The following is a 16,706-nucleotide window of genomic DNA, read 5'->3' as shown; positions in this document are numbered from 1 at the left end:
AGAAAAAGCTTTGAGTAAACAAATAGGAAATAGGCATACACTGTTTGAAAAGGGCTGTTTGTGATCTGTCAGAAGGTGATTAACCTAAAATTAAACTAGAAATCCCAAGTTTGTACTATAATTTAGGACACCTCAGTATGAGAAATGAATCAATAATTAAAAAAAATAAATTGTACTTTCTCTTTCAGAGAGTGTCTTGAATGATTGAATGCAGGAGAAGTAGAAACACTCTGGAAATGTCCCAGTCTGTTCCACCAGCAATGTCAGAAGGTAGCCAGGTCAGAGAATAGCTCACTTGGATGTAGAAGAACTGACTTGTGTTGTGAGCAGCTGAAGATCGATTTCAGCACGTTTGTCTCTGGGGATTGCATTTTTAGCGTGCTAGAATACGTTACTCCGAGTGTACGTGCAATTCCAAAATGAGTCATGTTTGTTTCAATACATGTGTGCCATCTTCATGTCATGTGAGCAGCAGCAAACAGGAAAAAAATGCACTTTTGCATATGTATGTGTTTGAACATTGTTTAGACATCCTCAGAAATGGAGTATAAAAGCCTCCAAAATATTCTGTTCTACCCCACAAGGAACAGATTAGAGTTGTTAACTGAATCTGTTCACAGTGAAAACACACACTGTGGATGCCCAGTTGTAAAGACAGAAAGCCTGATTCATTCCTGCTAAACAGAGCTGTGGAAGAAATCCATGTTGCCGTCCATGTGTGGATAACAATCATTCCCTTATCCCAGCCATCTTGTACTTTGACTGATGGAGATAATATATTTTAGGCATGTCGTAATGTTGTTGTGGCAGATTGTTGTGGCATAATTAAGTCCCTAAAATTATATGCAAATTTTTGAAGCTGAAGGCAAAAGACCCTGTTTTTACAAGGCTGAACCAGGTACGGAAAGATTCTCCCAGTCAAGCAGTATTTGCCTTAACTAGAAAAAATTACTGTTTGCTTAATTTTATTTTGCATTTAACCAAAGGCAAATTGCTGTTAACAGATGCTGGTTGGCTACAGGATGGCGGCTTGAGAGTGTGTTAGTAAATATTCTTGACAACAAACTTTTTTAATATAGTCAAGAGAAACCATTAGTGCAGCCAAAATATCTGCAGAATTCACTCAACATGCTCAGATGTAAGTCATCTTCTGTTTCTTTACAAGCAAAGAAACCACACAGCAAAAAAAGCTAAGCAAAAACAACTGCAAAAAAATCCTTCACAGTGTGCATTTGAATAAATAATGTAATTTTCTCCATAAGGTTCAACAGTGGAAAACTGTTGCATAATATTTCATAATTTATATGTATTTCATACTTTTTATTTAGTTGCACAAGATTAATCAAACTTATCAGTAAATGCGTCTATGGGATGGTTAACAAAAATAAATTATTCTGGTATGATTTGCATGGAATATACCTGCCTTTTTTTGTTGTACTGGTACACCAATTGCTTACCTGGAGAGAGAAATTATTTGCCATCAGGCACATAGTAACAGTGACTGAATCATGCTCCAGAGCTAGTATGAAACACTATGACCTTGATTTTGGGCATGGACTTTATCTTGGGAATAGTCCCACAGAAACTGAGGAAAACATGAGAAAAGATAGGCAAGTCTGTACAGTGCCAATGTAAATTAAATGAATTATTGCAGACTTATGAGAAACTCTGGGTTTCATTGCTATTAACATAAGCATTATCAACACTTTGTCTGTGTGTCCAGATATGCATTTAAAAGACTTTCTGGTAGCAGAATATTATATGTCTTCAATGTGTGTCCAGTGATATCTTAGCTGCAGATTTAAAAAAAATGCCACTGAATCTCCTTGGGATTTGCATTCCTAAATTCTAAAGTACAGACTGATTTTAGAGTACAGAATTAAAAATCATCATTATCTTTTAACTGAAGATAGAAATTAAAATTTCCAGCTTACCTTATTGCTCCTAAATGTGTGTCAGGAAAGGTGGCTGCACCTTTTCCATATTTAGTTGAGTAATCTAAAGTTTGCAATCAAGGGCTTAAAAAATGATCCATATTGCTAATGCTTTTAGGACATGAAAACAGAGTGTCTGCAGCATTGTACAGAAGGCTATCTGATCAGTGGAGTGTGCATAACACTAAATTTCTCAGGAAGTCTATCCAAGGTAGAGAGAACAAATAATGCAGTGTGATGAGTCACTAACCAATGTTTTAGCAGAGGTGAAACTGCATTATGCCAGCATTTTGTTAGTGAGAGCGGTGCATCTTCATTTTGTGCTTATTCTGCAGTCCTAGTGGAAAAATATTTCCACTACAGGGGCAGTGAGCATATGTAATGCAAACATTTTGACAGTGAATGTAAACAGCTTTCCTGCATTTTAAACCATTAAATCAAGGACACAAATTTCCATGGTTTTGCAGATTGTAATCTTCGCTGACTATAGAGAAGATGGTGTTGCATCTGTTTTGTGTTTATAATTGCATGCTATGTTGTGCCACTGTGGCTGAATTTTAATAAACGTGGGGGTTATTAATTGTTATGGATCCTGGGGTCTCACTTGTAACTGTGGTGCAAGATCCAATGACACATTACAGACAAAATGTTTTAAAATAAATAAACAGTGATTGGGATCACTCAAATACTGCTCTTGCTTGCTCATCTGCTGGAAAAGTATGACAGCCTGCCCCCATTTGATTTCTGACTTCTTGCTTTCCAGTTTCAGTCAGTTGACTTAAACTCTATGTTTTTGGCTTGCTGCATGAACAGGAGCCTCAGGGGAGTACTCTCCATCAGGCTGCTCTATCTAGGTTTCTTTCACTACTTCTGTCATTGGAAAGCATGCAGGGTCTGTCCAAAAATGATTTTCCCAGCTTTCTTCTCCATCTCTCCACCCTGTCCCAAAATAGTTCTGCAGGGAAAATGAAAGTCTCATTGAGCTGACACAGAAAGCACGTGTCAGGATGGGCTCTGTATGCAGGGAACAGTGTCCCAGGGAAAGAAGTAGCCACAGACTTGTGGGTCAGGAGGATTTTTATGGAGGAGGAAAAGCTGAAAAATTGAGTTACCAACAACAGGGTAAATGATTTGTGAAAGAGGTAATTTGACTCTCTTGGCTTAAAGGAAAAGTTTTCTTTTCTAATAAATTATTTCTCCCCTTGGTTAGTAAATCATTTCCCCTTCCTAATACACTTAATTTGCTATTCCCTTTAATTATTGCTTGTCCAGGTGGATCTTAAAGGCTCCATCTTAAAAGGAGTCTAACCTAACCTTGGCAAAAAGCCACCCCCTGCCACATCATTAACTGAAAGACAATCATACTCTGTCTTGCCTTAAAATAATACAGGCAGAGTTCAAAATGCTGCAGTAAGTGTTTTTCTCAAGGCAATATCTTGCATTAATAGGAAAGACTGTGGTGGGGGTTGTGTCAGGCCCATCAGACCCTTCTTAAATTAAATGACAGTATATTAATATCAGAGTTTGTGTCCCTTGAATAATGTAGTTTCACAGAGATGCAGGGGATGGTATTTCTTAGAGGAAAATTGCCTTTGCACTGTCATTACCTGGCTTTAACACTAACCTGTTACAATATAGTATTGTAACTGAGTTCCCATGGGAAGAAGAAAAAAAAATTGCAAACATAGTTTTTATGGAAAGGAAAAAGGGCTTTTTTCCATCCTGAGCCTAAAAGTATTGAGCTGTGATTATCTTAAAACCCTTTTTCCTATCTCAGTATATGGGTTGCAAACTTGTACATTGGGTTTTATTTCTAAATCAGCTGTGCAGCACTGTAGAACATCTAGTAAATACTTTGACTCACAGCTGTCTTGTCCTGGAGTTTTTCAGTAGCATATGATATGTATGATATGTTCCTTGGATCTTTGTATCTTGTGGGAAGGAAATGAGAGAGAATGGGTGAAGAGAAAAAGAACAACCAGAGAGAAGTAACTCTTGCCTCTTTTTCAGATACGGTTTACAAACCAAGACATCCCAAAATCCCAGGTTTCCTGATCCCTCTCTGCATGCTTGCCACAAAAACCAATGGCTCTGTCTGCTGTAAAATACCTAATGAATCTACAGCTTTTAGAAAATGCTCCTCCTCAAAGCATTTAATCTTCACAGGAAGACAGCCACTGTATTCCCCTTCTCTCCTGAAAATGTGTTCGGGAGCTCAAGTTTGAAAGAGGCTGGCATGCTGATTCCCAGAGACACATCAATGGAGCAGCAGTGGAGCAGTGGGAGCTCCCAACCCAGGAGACTGTTTGGCTCTCTAAGGCACAGACTACAGAATGATTCTGCATTTTAAAACACCAATTATCAACTGTCAGAAGAAGAATATGAAGGATAAGGTGTCTTGCAAGATGCAGTTGGAGTCATTCTGATTATGCCATTGCCTTGGGAGAGCGCTTGGGGCATTGAAGAAAAACTTTTCAGACAGAGAAAGCAGCTGGTCAGTGTTGTGGAACACCATTGATCTACCACTGAAGAAGGGAGCAAGCATCCCAGTGTTGGGGTCTCTGTGCCATGCCAGCCTTGTGGTGGCACAGGAAGGGTGCTGCTGGGTGACACTGGTAAGGGCCAAATTCCTATTTATGCCTTATCAGATTAGGATCAATCTTGCAAACTGCAAGTCTGCACTCTAGCTGCTGTGCTATGTCCAAGGAATACTTAATTTTTTTTATTCTTACAGCACTGGAAGAATATCATTAATTACTCACAATGCAAAAGAATTTCTGTTTGAGCACATGCTACAGTCAGAAAAAGGAAATATGAGAAGTCTTTCTTTTTAAATGTTTATTAGGGTCCTCTACTCCTCTACTATTTTAGAAGACCAGCATTTTGGCCAATTGCTATAGTAAGGATATAATTTTGTCTGCCTGTCCTTACTAATTCAGACTTTTTTGAAATAGCCAGTTAACCAGCCTCATGTAGAAGTTTCTTTACTCCTCAGATTTAGTGCCATTAAGCTTGCCTTCTACCCTTATTTTTTATTCCAACTTTCAAATCCTTCATGTGAGTGAGATTTAAATTTGACTTAATGAAAAATTAGTCTCCTGTGTTAACCAAAATTGTCAAAGAAATTAATAAGAAGTGCAATTATGCAACGATTTCATGAGAAGGGAAGTGAAAATCAATTCCTAAACACGACAAGGTACAGTGGCAGTAGCACCACTATAGAGGTGTGCGTGTGTGTGTATCTATATATCTCTATATATATATATATACATACACACCTGTTACTATATCCACTTAATGGACTAAGCTGAGATGATAAGATTCTTTCCAGATGACTTTTGTGTCCCAGCTATTCACAATTGCAGAATTTGCTTTGGAAGAACTGCAGCTAGGGTGAGCTGCATGTATTGATGGCCAGCCTGGTGCCACATCACACCCAGAGCCCACAGTACAGCACAGACCACTGAATCATAGAATGGTTTGGGTTTGAAGGGGACCTTGAAGATCATCTAGTTTAATCACTCACAGAATCATGGGATTTGGGCAAAACACTGTATTTCTGCAATTGCATTTCCAGGAAACATGAGGGAAGAAAAAAGATAACAGTGAATAATCCATCATTCTTTAAATAAAACTGTCCTCTACAGGTTACTTATATAGGATTTAGCTGGGCTCATTGGTGAATGGCTGGCTCAGTGCATGCTTTTGCCTGTCACTGTTCACTGACTCCAAAACTAATTAGATTTCCTCACTGGGACAGTGTTCACTGATCAGGGAGTCATTATAAGGTGCCATAAATGTGGCAGAATATGTGTCCCTGGAATCTGCTTGATACTTCTGAAACATAGAAGAAACATAGAAGACCCCTGCTATAAAATAGGAGTATTACACAAAATTTAACAGATTTATCCTTAAAATATCATGAAATACATGACATGAATCTCTGAAATTAAATCTTTCATTTTCACATGGGGAAGTTGGGCTGTATTATAATGGGATTGCTCCACTCGTGTGTCCTGAGGCAGGAATATGCCCAGTCCAGGAACACATTATGGCCTCCTAAATCATCGCTGTACTCCTCTTGTTGCATCCACCCTCCTTCTTCAGATCTGCCATTACTGCCACAGACTCCTGTCAAGCTCCTGTCAGGACCCTTCCAGCATCTGCCTATTGCAGCACCACTGTTTCCCTTACCTCTGCAGGGAATTGTCCACGGAACAAGAGGAGACAGAGAAGGCGCATGGCGGGTCAGGGCTGGGTGTGTGGGCTCTGCCTTCCTCACTGCCCCCTCATCAGCTGACTGTGCTTGTGCCTGGCAGGGCTCATGGAGCAGGACAGCCAGCACCTGGTGTTTCAGGTTTGGCTCTCTTGGAAGCAGAAAGCCTGGCAGCCCCTGTGGGTTCTTTTCATTTTCCTGGCAAATTATCTGGAGGCCTGGAGACCCTGTGGATGAGGCCTACAGACCAGCAGGGCCCACAGCACCCAGGTGGGAGGAAGAGACTTTCTGCTTTCACTGGTGCAGGAGCAGGTGGCAGAGGTGCACTGAAGTCAGAGCTCAGAGGACAAGGTCCTGCCCTCAGGGCACTTCCTCAGGGTCCCTCAGTCAGGCTGAGGAGCTCAGCTCAGTGACACAACATTAATCCCTGAGAGAACCAAACTGTCTTTGTTCTCTTCTTCATGTGGGCTGGGAAAAGGGATCAGGACCCCACAGACCAATGGCTTTTAGAGCTCCCAAAACCATCTGGAATTCCCCAGAACCTCACTGGGCTTGCTCTCCTGATCCATCCTGCTGATCTGAAACTAAATACCAGGTGGGGAACACATTTCATGCACCTCAACAAAAAGCAAATAAAAGTCCCTGCCAACCTCACCCAAAGCAGAGCAAGAGCATTTGGCTTGAAGCAACGCCCCCAGAGGCCATCAAAGAAATCCTTGCCCCTCTTTCTCCTCCCTCTCTGAATTTTGGGGGCCTTGAAGGGGTGGTGGGGAGCTGTGAGTGACCCCCAGCAAGCCAGTGGCTGGGTTTTAAGGGAGAGAGGCCAGGGAATCAGGTGGATGGGGTGGGAGCCTCCCTGGGCACCTCTTGCAGCCTCCTGGGTGCCTGTCTGCTCAGCTCTGTTCTTCCTGGCTCAGGGAAATGAAAAACTCACAGCAGGATGGCCTGGGTAAAGTAACACAGACAAGCTGACCACCAAAATGGTTTTGCTTAATCCAAAACACAGCTGGGCACTACCTTGCTTGCAGGGGAGCTGCTACAGCTGCCATTCTAAGGAAAAAAATCCAAAATTTCATCCTTTTTGAGCTCTGCCAAAACACAGCCCTCCGCTGCTAGTTCTGTCCTTCTTCCATGCCTTTAAAATATGTGTCCACAAGAAAAAGGGAAAAAGTGAAAAAATAAGCCAGCCTCAGACTTTTCTGCTCTTAGGCTCCTTAGGGTTTTCAGAGTTAACAGTTTCCTTGAGGAGAAAAATAGTTAATGTGTCAAAAATGCCAGGTTCCTGGCTTGGAGCAGGACTTACCAAGTTCACTTGCTAGCTGTCACGGTTTGTCTGCCAATTAAACCTCTCCTAATGAGAAATAAACCATTCATTAATGAGCAAACATCTGTTTAGAATATGGTGTCCTCCTTCCTCCTAAAAAGCAGCATCACAGGAATAGCTATTTTTAATGCTGATGGTTTTTAGCTGCAATAAAAAGTCCTCCCTTTTGCAGTATTTAGAAAGAATTGATGTTTGCATAACAAATTAAAGAAACTCAGACTGGGAATGCACACATCTGCAGGATGTCCTCGAGGCACTAACCTTACCCAAGAACACAAAGTCCTTGTTATGATATGCAAACTAATGAATCAGCTGAAGGAAGCATTTATATTTTGACAGTGTTTTAACTTTCTCTGCTTCAAATTAGCTGTGACTGTGGCTGCGACTCTGTAAGATTCTGTGAACTTTCCAGCTAAAATTAGTCTTTCTACTTCTAGTAATTATCACAGAGGAAATAATTTGCTGGAAAAGCAATAATTGATCAGAAGCTAGCCCCTTGCACATTTTGATATTTGGAGAAAACGTGTTTCAGACCATAACTGTGCTTTTGCTCTTTTGCCTGGGATGTGGTAAACTTATACTGATTTCAGCTTGTTTAAAAATAAAATTAAACTATGGTCAAGTAACAGCTCTGACTGTGTGTGGATAGGCACTAATACAATGTGGATTTTTTTATATTATTCCATGAACAGTTCAAGTATCTTCATATATGAAACATTCCACAGGCTGTGGCTTATTACCTTTTATTAAAACAATGCCTTGTTGGTTGACAATGCTCTGTCAGAGCGGATTTTTAAGAGCCCAGAAAGTCAATTTATTGGCATTTTGGACTAACATTTATTAATGTCTGTATAAGCCATTTTGTGCAGTGCTTCCTTAGAGCATCTTTAATTTTCCAAACATCAAGGTCCTTTTTTCTTCTGCCTGGATCTGTGCTCCAAGATTAGTTTGAAAAGCATTTAATTGGTAATAGCTCTTCTGGTGTTTTGGCGTTTTATTTAGGTTTTTTTTCCTTTTTTGTTTTCATATAACTTGGGCTTTGACATTGATTTGTCAAACTCAAAGCTTTACTCCTGCTCAGGTTGGTGGAAAAGGGTATTATGGGGCTTTCTTTACTTGTATCACATGGGAGCTCAGATTTGAGCTTGTGCTGCAGTTGTCCTGGCTGTCTCCAGCACGCAGAAATATTTGAGTTGTAGTATGCTTTGTGAAAACATGTCTGCAGCACACTCCCAGGTGTAATTTTATTCCAGCTGCCTGAGACAGAAGTTCTTTGCCTGTTTTGGTATCTATCCTCTCTGGCACAATGTCTTGGGAGCCAAAAGCTGTGCTGCAGTGCCAGAGCCCTCTGGAGTCAGAGGGGCTTGTTTGCATTGCAGGATGAGCACAGGGGGCTGTAACCCACTGTGGGAAGGGGAACGTGCCCTGGGCCATTTACGTGTGCAACACTCATGCAACGCTCTCATCTAGCCATGCTGGAGATATTATTTAAAAGAACAGTGTGTATTCTCATTCAAAGTACACAAACACTGCTGACAAGGTCAGTGTCTAGAAGGATTAGCTGGCGTGTAAAGGCCAATCATGTAAATAAAGCTCCTCAGGAGTCGCATTAACTTGCCTTGTAGCACATAGATTTATTTAGTACCTTTCTTCATCTCTTTATTTTGCAAGTAAGCCCTTTTATTTGCTTATGCTGTCTCTCACTTCTTATCTGTCTTTCCCCTTCTCTTTCCTTCTGTAGTGTGCTGGCAGGTGATATTTCTAAGTGACATTTCTTCCACCTTGTTTGTATGTGTTTCTCTTACTCATTGCTTGAGCATATGGTGAAAAAAGAAGGTGGCCCTTTTCAAGTTTGCATCTCCAATAACTGAAGTGTTGTACATTTGCAAAACACTGCCCTGAGATTAAATAATGAGCACCCTTACACACCCACATGTACAGACATTGTTCTGCCTCTGAAAAGGTGCCTTGCCTATAAAATTACTTGTATCTTAAAAAAACATGGAATTATTGCTGAGGATTCCAATGTTTCAGAACAGGATATGACTATAGTATGAAGTTACTTGCTGGTCAATTCTTTGCTTAAATAATTTAGATCATAAGCCCACAGCTCCAATCACTGCAGCAGAATGGAACACTTAAAAAATAAAAAGAAATAATAAATAAATGTCACTTCTCATCCATGATGAAGGGTTTTTTCCTCTGTTTCCCAATGTATTTTTTTCTAAACTTGAAGACTTCAGAAACACGACACCCAGACAGCTCTGGTTGTTCCAGAGATAAGAGCCCTCTTATATATTTTTTTTCTCTGTACATTTTACACTACTTTTATACTTTTGAAAGTCTCTCTTGTTGTAAGTGCCAACATCATCTTCACTCATCCATTTTTCACTTCGTTTAAGTCTCCCCTGCGCTTAGGAGGCTCTTCACCTGCTGCTGCTGGGACACATCCCCATTCCCAGATCTCCTGTGCCATTGCTACAAGCACTGCTCCTGTTCCCTGGGGCTGGCCCCAGCCCTGGCTCTGATCCGCTCCTCCAGTGCTGCACCAACCACTGTTGCTTTGTTTTGTACAGTCACAGTCTTTGCAAGCCTGGAGTGTCTTTCCTCCCCACTTGGTTGGTTCTGCTTTTCCCTCATTTGTTCCTGGGTAGCAGCCACAATATGCTGGGTTTGTGACACAGAAAAAGTTCCAGCCTCAGAGAACCTGCCACATCACATTATTCCTATTCCAATTGTTATTTTATCGCACCAGATAATTTTTGTATTCACCTCTCTTTTCCCAACCTCTGTTTCACTGCAGAACATACTTTGTGGCTTCTATGGCTGTATTTGAAAGAGGATATATCTAAAATAAATCAAATAGCCATCAGATTAATAAAACATAATAAAAAACTGTATAAAATTTCCATTCTTTCCCATCCTATTGTGTTATGCTACCCATAGTCAGTATTTGCAGTTCAGTTGTCTTACATTGGATCTTGAAATGTATATTTAAGCATCTAAATAAATGGCATACCAAAGAGAAAGCTCAATGTTTACACTTTTGTGGATATCTAGAAGATCCTCAGATCAAACCCTAGTAATGGTCCTTTTTTGTTTTGTTTTGTTTTGTTTTTTAACAAGATTTGGTGCCAGACTAGACATTTCCAACTCCATCTGTCCAAAATCCACAAATCAACAAAATACAGAGATTGGCTTAAGAATTTTGAGATTAAAACGAACTTGAACAAGAGCTAGTTCTGTTTTCCATAATATGTTTTGTTTGCTGAGTCTGCACTCTTTAAAGTCCCATTTTCAAGATTTTTTTTCTTCACAATCAGGATGGATAGCAAATGCCTTTACTGCCAAATGAGAGCTTCACAGTGCCATGTGAATTCAAGAACTGTAGCTTTTATTATTTTATCGTGCTTGTTTGTAATACTTAAGGCTCCTCCCAGGGTTGGTGACAAAGGATTTAACTTTGAAAATTTTAGCATCTGCATCTGATTACATCTTTTGTAGAGCTTCTTATGGGCCTGAACTTTGAAATAGCTCCATATTACTTAGAACTATGAATCTGCTGAAATGAGGCCCTGGGTCTAATCCTGCTTACACAACGCAGGTCTTGTCTTTCACAAAAGCAGTGTCACAGAAATCCGAGCTTTGAGGAGACACTCTTAGCCCATAAATTATGTTCTTTGCTATAGGGTTTCATCTTTAGCTTACTAGGTGAGAGTTATTTGGTGTCACTTTCATTAGAGCAGAATTTGGATCTATTCTGTTTCCTGGTGGGATTACAATTTTTTTGCTTTATTCTCTGGTATGTGTGACCCTCTGTAGATGTGGTACACAGCTGCTGCTGTTAAATCTGTGCAAATCAACATGGAATAAAAGTTTGTCTTCCTCAGCACTTGATAGACTTCAGTGTGTAGTTTCATCTTCAGAGAAAGCAGTTGCTGAAACTCTAAGCTGCTTTACATTTATTTTGCTTTAAGACATTACCTCACTCCTTGTCATGTAAATTCCAATGCTTCCTGAATAGTAGAAGTGGTTTAGATGCTTGTATTTCAGAAAGCATATTCCCTTTAAAGATAACACCCAATGCAATCTCTTAGGAAATCTCAGGGTTCTGCTTCCCTTCCCTTCAGCCATTGTAGCTCCCATATCCCCACAACTCTTCCTTCTGCCACTGTTCCCAGGAATATATTGCAAAGGTTGCAAAATGCAGGAATTCAACCTGTACAATTAAAATCAATATGAATTGTCATCAGTGACTTTTATGAAGACTTATGTTTTACTCAGAATGCTGGCTTAGCCACTCCTGTTTCCCCTTCCCCATCATTTGCTGCATCTGAGAGGAAAAAAATCCAGTGGAAGTAGGTAAAATCTGTATAAGTATTTATATTTCACTTGCTATCATTTACTTTTATTTTATTTATCCATTTTTCTTTGTTTATTTTGTTTTGTTTATTTATACATATAATATATAATTTCTTTATTTATACATTTGAAACCTGGATTAGCTGGTTGATCTCAGTGACCACACAGCCTGGCAAACTGAAAGAGCAGCAAAGAGACAGTAATTAGAACCTGGGAGGAGGGCCTCTTTAGTAGTGCTGCTGGAGGAATAATGATGCAGTTGTGACTTCAGCGTGGGGTTCCATGGTTTACATTTTATTTGACTGGGAAGGAGACTATGGATGTTGCCAGTCCCGGTTTTCTCATAAGCTCCTGCTCTTGAATTGCTGTTTATCTCTTTCTGATATATGCCAGTAAAACTGTGAGGCTGTGCCATGTAATGGTCAAGGAAATGAGAGAACATGAAGGTTTTAGAGGCTAATTTTTAATGGTGAGTTTACAGTGCAGCCTCCCATAGAGTTGTATCAGCACAATTCAGGGTGACAGGGAACTGTGGCGTGGGGGATGCACGAGGGCACAGGAGGTGATCTTGGAAGGCGCTTTACAGCCCAAGAAAATGTGCCCACACCCACATCCTGTCCCCTGGCCCAGGTGAATTTGAACCAGTCATCATGTACCTTTAATGCATGAAATTCACTGGTGTTAAAAAGCATCTGTTTCTGTAAAGCAGGTAATGAAACTAGTCCTATTTAACTGGTTATGTAAAATAGCTCACCCATGTTTTAAACTTCTGGTTGCACATTAAAGGCACTCCTTTGTAGGAGACACATAAAATACATTTCAGTGGCACCACTCAGCGTTGTTGATTTTTCACAAGTGACAGGGAATTTGAGATGCAGAATTCCCATTTATTTTCAATGGGATGTAGACCCCCAAGTCATGTAGGCTCTTTCGAAAATTTTTACTTTCTATTATTTTCTTTGGGAAAGTTAAAAAGCCCACATGCCACCAGCAGTTGTTTAAAAAGAATGCTTACTGTGTTGGGTGCTTAGTCATAAGGATTTAGCATTAGAAGCCTTCCTGTGTCTCTGTGTGTGCGTGTGGCTTTACCACACATAAATTATCCAGCTTTCCTTTTTCCTCCTACGTGCGGAAAAACATACGGATATTCAAAAGACGAGCAAATCATCCGAAACACAAACCCATGCCTTTTATTCCCACTTCAGATTTAATCTGGGAGATAGTTTCAGAACCAGCCCCAGTAAAAGAACTGCTTTATGCAAAGCAAAAGAAAAGTACAGTTAAAAACTATTGAGTTGTAAAGGCGGTGGAGCTACAACTCTTTAACATTCAAGTAACTATCTCTAGAAGGGAAGCAGATTATGCGGGATCATATTGCAAAAAGGCTGTTCGACCCTGTTGCACTCACTCAGAGCTACATATTTACTTTTGTCACTGTATAGCAGCGATTGCACTATATCCTTCCTGCCAGGACACTAGGAGAAACAGAAGGTTAAGTGTAAATGGGGGAGGGGAAAAGAAGGAGGGAGAAGCAGCAGGAAAAAGTCTAAAAAGGGAGAAAAGAGCAGCTGAAGAGAAAAGAAAAAAGTTCCTCATCAAGGCAGGAAAAGATCCTAAAGAAACAGAGAGAAACAGAGCAAGCCCTCCACATATGGGATTACTAATGCAATTGTATTTCAGCCCTGATATGACTGAAACCAAGACAGTTTGGTCATAAGAAAATAGATCCATTTCATTAAGTGTACATAAAAGTGGGAGGCACAGAGTCTGGCACCAGCATAGCCTAAAGGAATTTCCATGATTTGTGCCATGAATGCTGAATGGGAGACTTGTAAAAAGCACCTTTCTCTTAAGGATAGCTTGCTGGAATTTGTAAATATAGCCAAAAAAACAACAGACCAACCCTGAAGTAAAATAGTACATAATGATGAAAATACCAAGGGCCCTTTCACTAGATATGAAAACCTGCAAACAAACACCTTTTCTTGAGGGGACCTCAAGCAATCCAGAGGTCAGCTGGACTTATGGGGTTGGGGGGTGCTCTCAAGATGTTGGTGAGCAATAGAAATGTCAGAAGATGATGAAGTTTCATTGTTCAAGGTTTCCAGAAATCAGGCTTTCATGGGTGGGGGCTGTTGGGGGAACAGGTCTGACAGAAAGCATCCAAACTGGGTTCCTTACAATCTCTGCCACTTTCACCAAGGCAGGGCATGGCATTGTGCTAGCAATTTCAGCAGACACCAGATCAGGTTTGACAACCAGACCTCTTGTGTTTCATCCATTTTATGGAGGACCCACCATCCTAATATGCCCAGGCCATCACTGTCCTCTTGCGGTGCTTTTACAGTGCTGTGCCTCAGCTTCTCCTGGCGTTCCGGGAAAAGGGTCGTACTGATTGGTGGGAGAGGTGGTTGCCCTGCAGCCAGCATGGTCCCATGGGTGGCAGGGCTCCAGCCAAAGGCACCTGGCCCTGTTTCCATCCTCCTGTGAGGCTCAGCTGCTGTCGAGCACTCAGCCACGGCCCAGCACAGAGCCCTGCAGGGCAGGGGTCACTCCATCTCCTCACACAGTCCCATGGGCCAGTCTTCTTGTCTCTCCTATTGTGTGAGCCCATGCCAGAGGTCTGGACAATGTAAAACTTATTTTCCCTTTGCTGCAGAAAGAGCTAGAAGGAATATTCAACTCATTAACAGAATGTCTTGGCTTCAGTAGAAGTGGCATTTTTCTCAAAAATGTGTTAGCTAACTCATTTTAACTACTATATTATATATTCTGGTGCAGGCTTAGCAAGTAATGTTTTAATATGCCTTATGAAGTGTACATGAGTCCTAGGAATGAGCCAACTAAACCATATTAAAGTACAATTTATCCTCTTGATAACAGGAATCTAAAACCTGTTAGCTAACACACCTGAGAAAAGAGAAAGAAAACAAAACTTCTTTTATTCCCATCCACCAGCAGCTGCAGCACTGAAGTAGGTTTGTGGATTTCAAGATGGTTTCAACATGAGAAACAGTGACAGGCAGCCAAATGGGTACATTAAGTTACAACTGTCTCTAAAAATATTGGTTTATAACAGCACAGAAGCCTTTTGAGTCTGGCTCTTCCAAATTATGTATGAAAGAATTGGGAATCTCCACTAAGTTGATGGGACATGCTTTAAAAAAAAACCCCTGGGCTCTTGCTAAACTTTGATGGGAAGCATGAGTCCACAATAATCCAGAGGGTACTGAACTGATGAAAAGGAGAGAGACAGAGTGGTACTGCTTTGGCAGTGAAAATAAAAGATAACTCCACTGAACCCAGCCAAATTTATTCCAGGACAATGAAGAATAGCATCCTGGAGCTGTAGAGCTATAATAATTGGATAACCAGATGTTCCACCATCTCTGCAAGATAAATATTAACTAGAGAAAGAAACTCAGAGAATCATCAAGGTTGGGAAAGGCCTCTAAGATCATTGAGTCCAACCATTAACCCAGCACTGCCGAGTTCACCACTAAACCATGTCCATAAGTGCCCCTCCTGCACATCTTTTAAATACCTCCATGGATGGTAACTCAGCCTCTTGACTGGGCAGCCTGTTCCAATGCCTGATCACTCTTTCCACGAAAAATATATTTCCTAATCTCAAACCTAAACCTCCCCTGGTACAACCTGAGGCCATTTTCTCTTGTTACCTGGCAGAAGACCCCAACCCTCAACTGGCTACACCCTTTCATGTAGCTTTAAGGGGCAATAGGGTGCCCTAAGCCTTCTTTCTCTGGGCTAAAGAGCCCCCGATCCACCACCTGCTTCTCATAAGACTTGTGCTCCAGGCCTTGACCAGCTTAATTGTCCTTCTCTGGACACACTCCAGGGGCCAAAACTGAACACTGGACTCAAGGTGTAGCCTCACCAATACTGAGTACAGGGGACTCTCCCAACTCTCCCTGCGCTCTCCTTTGTTACAGGAGTAACACACTTGTTGAACGTGGCAGGGCTGTCGGTGTCTCTACCAGAAGTTCTGTAATCCCTGGGAAGATAGCCTTACTGGCTCCAGGCCTCTGAACCTGTGCTCTTCCACATCAAATTACTTTTTCCATCACACTGGGACAGCACCCACTATTGACCCATGTAAGTCTTCTCCATTTATTTATATACCACACTAAACATCTTAAGTAACTAAAAGATCTTACAGCATAACCTGGGCTTAGCATAGAAAAGGATCACAATAAACAATGGTAGGAAAGAGGAAGAATGAAGGGAAGAATGACAAACCACGATGAATATTCTATACACATCAAGCTTTACTTCCTTTTATTATAAGTGTTTTTTTTTTAATTTAAATTGCTTAATATATCAATGGAAGGTGCTTTTGTCTCGTTCCATTGCTCACTATTTGATTCAGTTTCAACACCTGCATGGTCAATAACTGCACCCATGGATCTTCCCATCCAAAAACATCAGGTTTATGAATTTACCATTTCCATAGTGACTTGGTAAATGCAGAATTCCATCAACTCTCCTGCTCCCCCCTACACCCCAGAGAGCAGAAGCCCTGAGGATGATTTATCCTACAGGAATAAAAACACGGGTTACAGTTCCTGGTGTACTGATGATTGTACACAATATCCTCACAGCAGAAACTTCCTGGGTTGCCCTGTAATAGCATCACCCCAGCAGTCAGCAGTGCCCACTTTGGGAGCTGCAGCTTCCCTGTGCCCCTCACACACTCACCTCCCATCCAGCCCTCCTGCCACAAGGTCCTGACCTCAGCTATGCCAAAGGATGCCAGAGAAGTGCCGGGGCTGGGCTGATGTCGGATGTGGTGCGTGCCCAGCAAGCACAGCGAGGGAGGGCAGCTCCATGCCTGAGCTGGCTCTGGGAG

Source organism: Melozone crissalis, unplaced genomic scaffold (assembly GCF_028551555.1).
Source record: "Melozone crissalis strain CALT ecotype California unplaced genomic scaffold, PUWL_Pcris_2 ptg000042l_1, whole genome shotgun sequence".
Lineage (NCBI taxonomy): Eukaryota > Metazoa > Chordata > Aves > Passeriformes > Passerellidae > Melozone > Melozone crissalis.
This window is presented reverse-complemented; position numbering follows the sequence as displayed.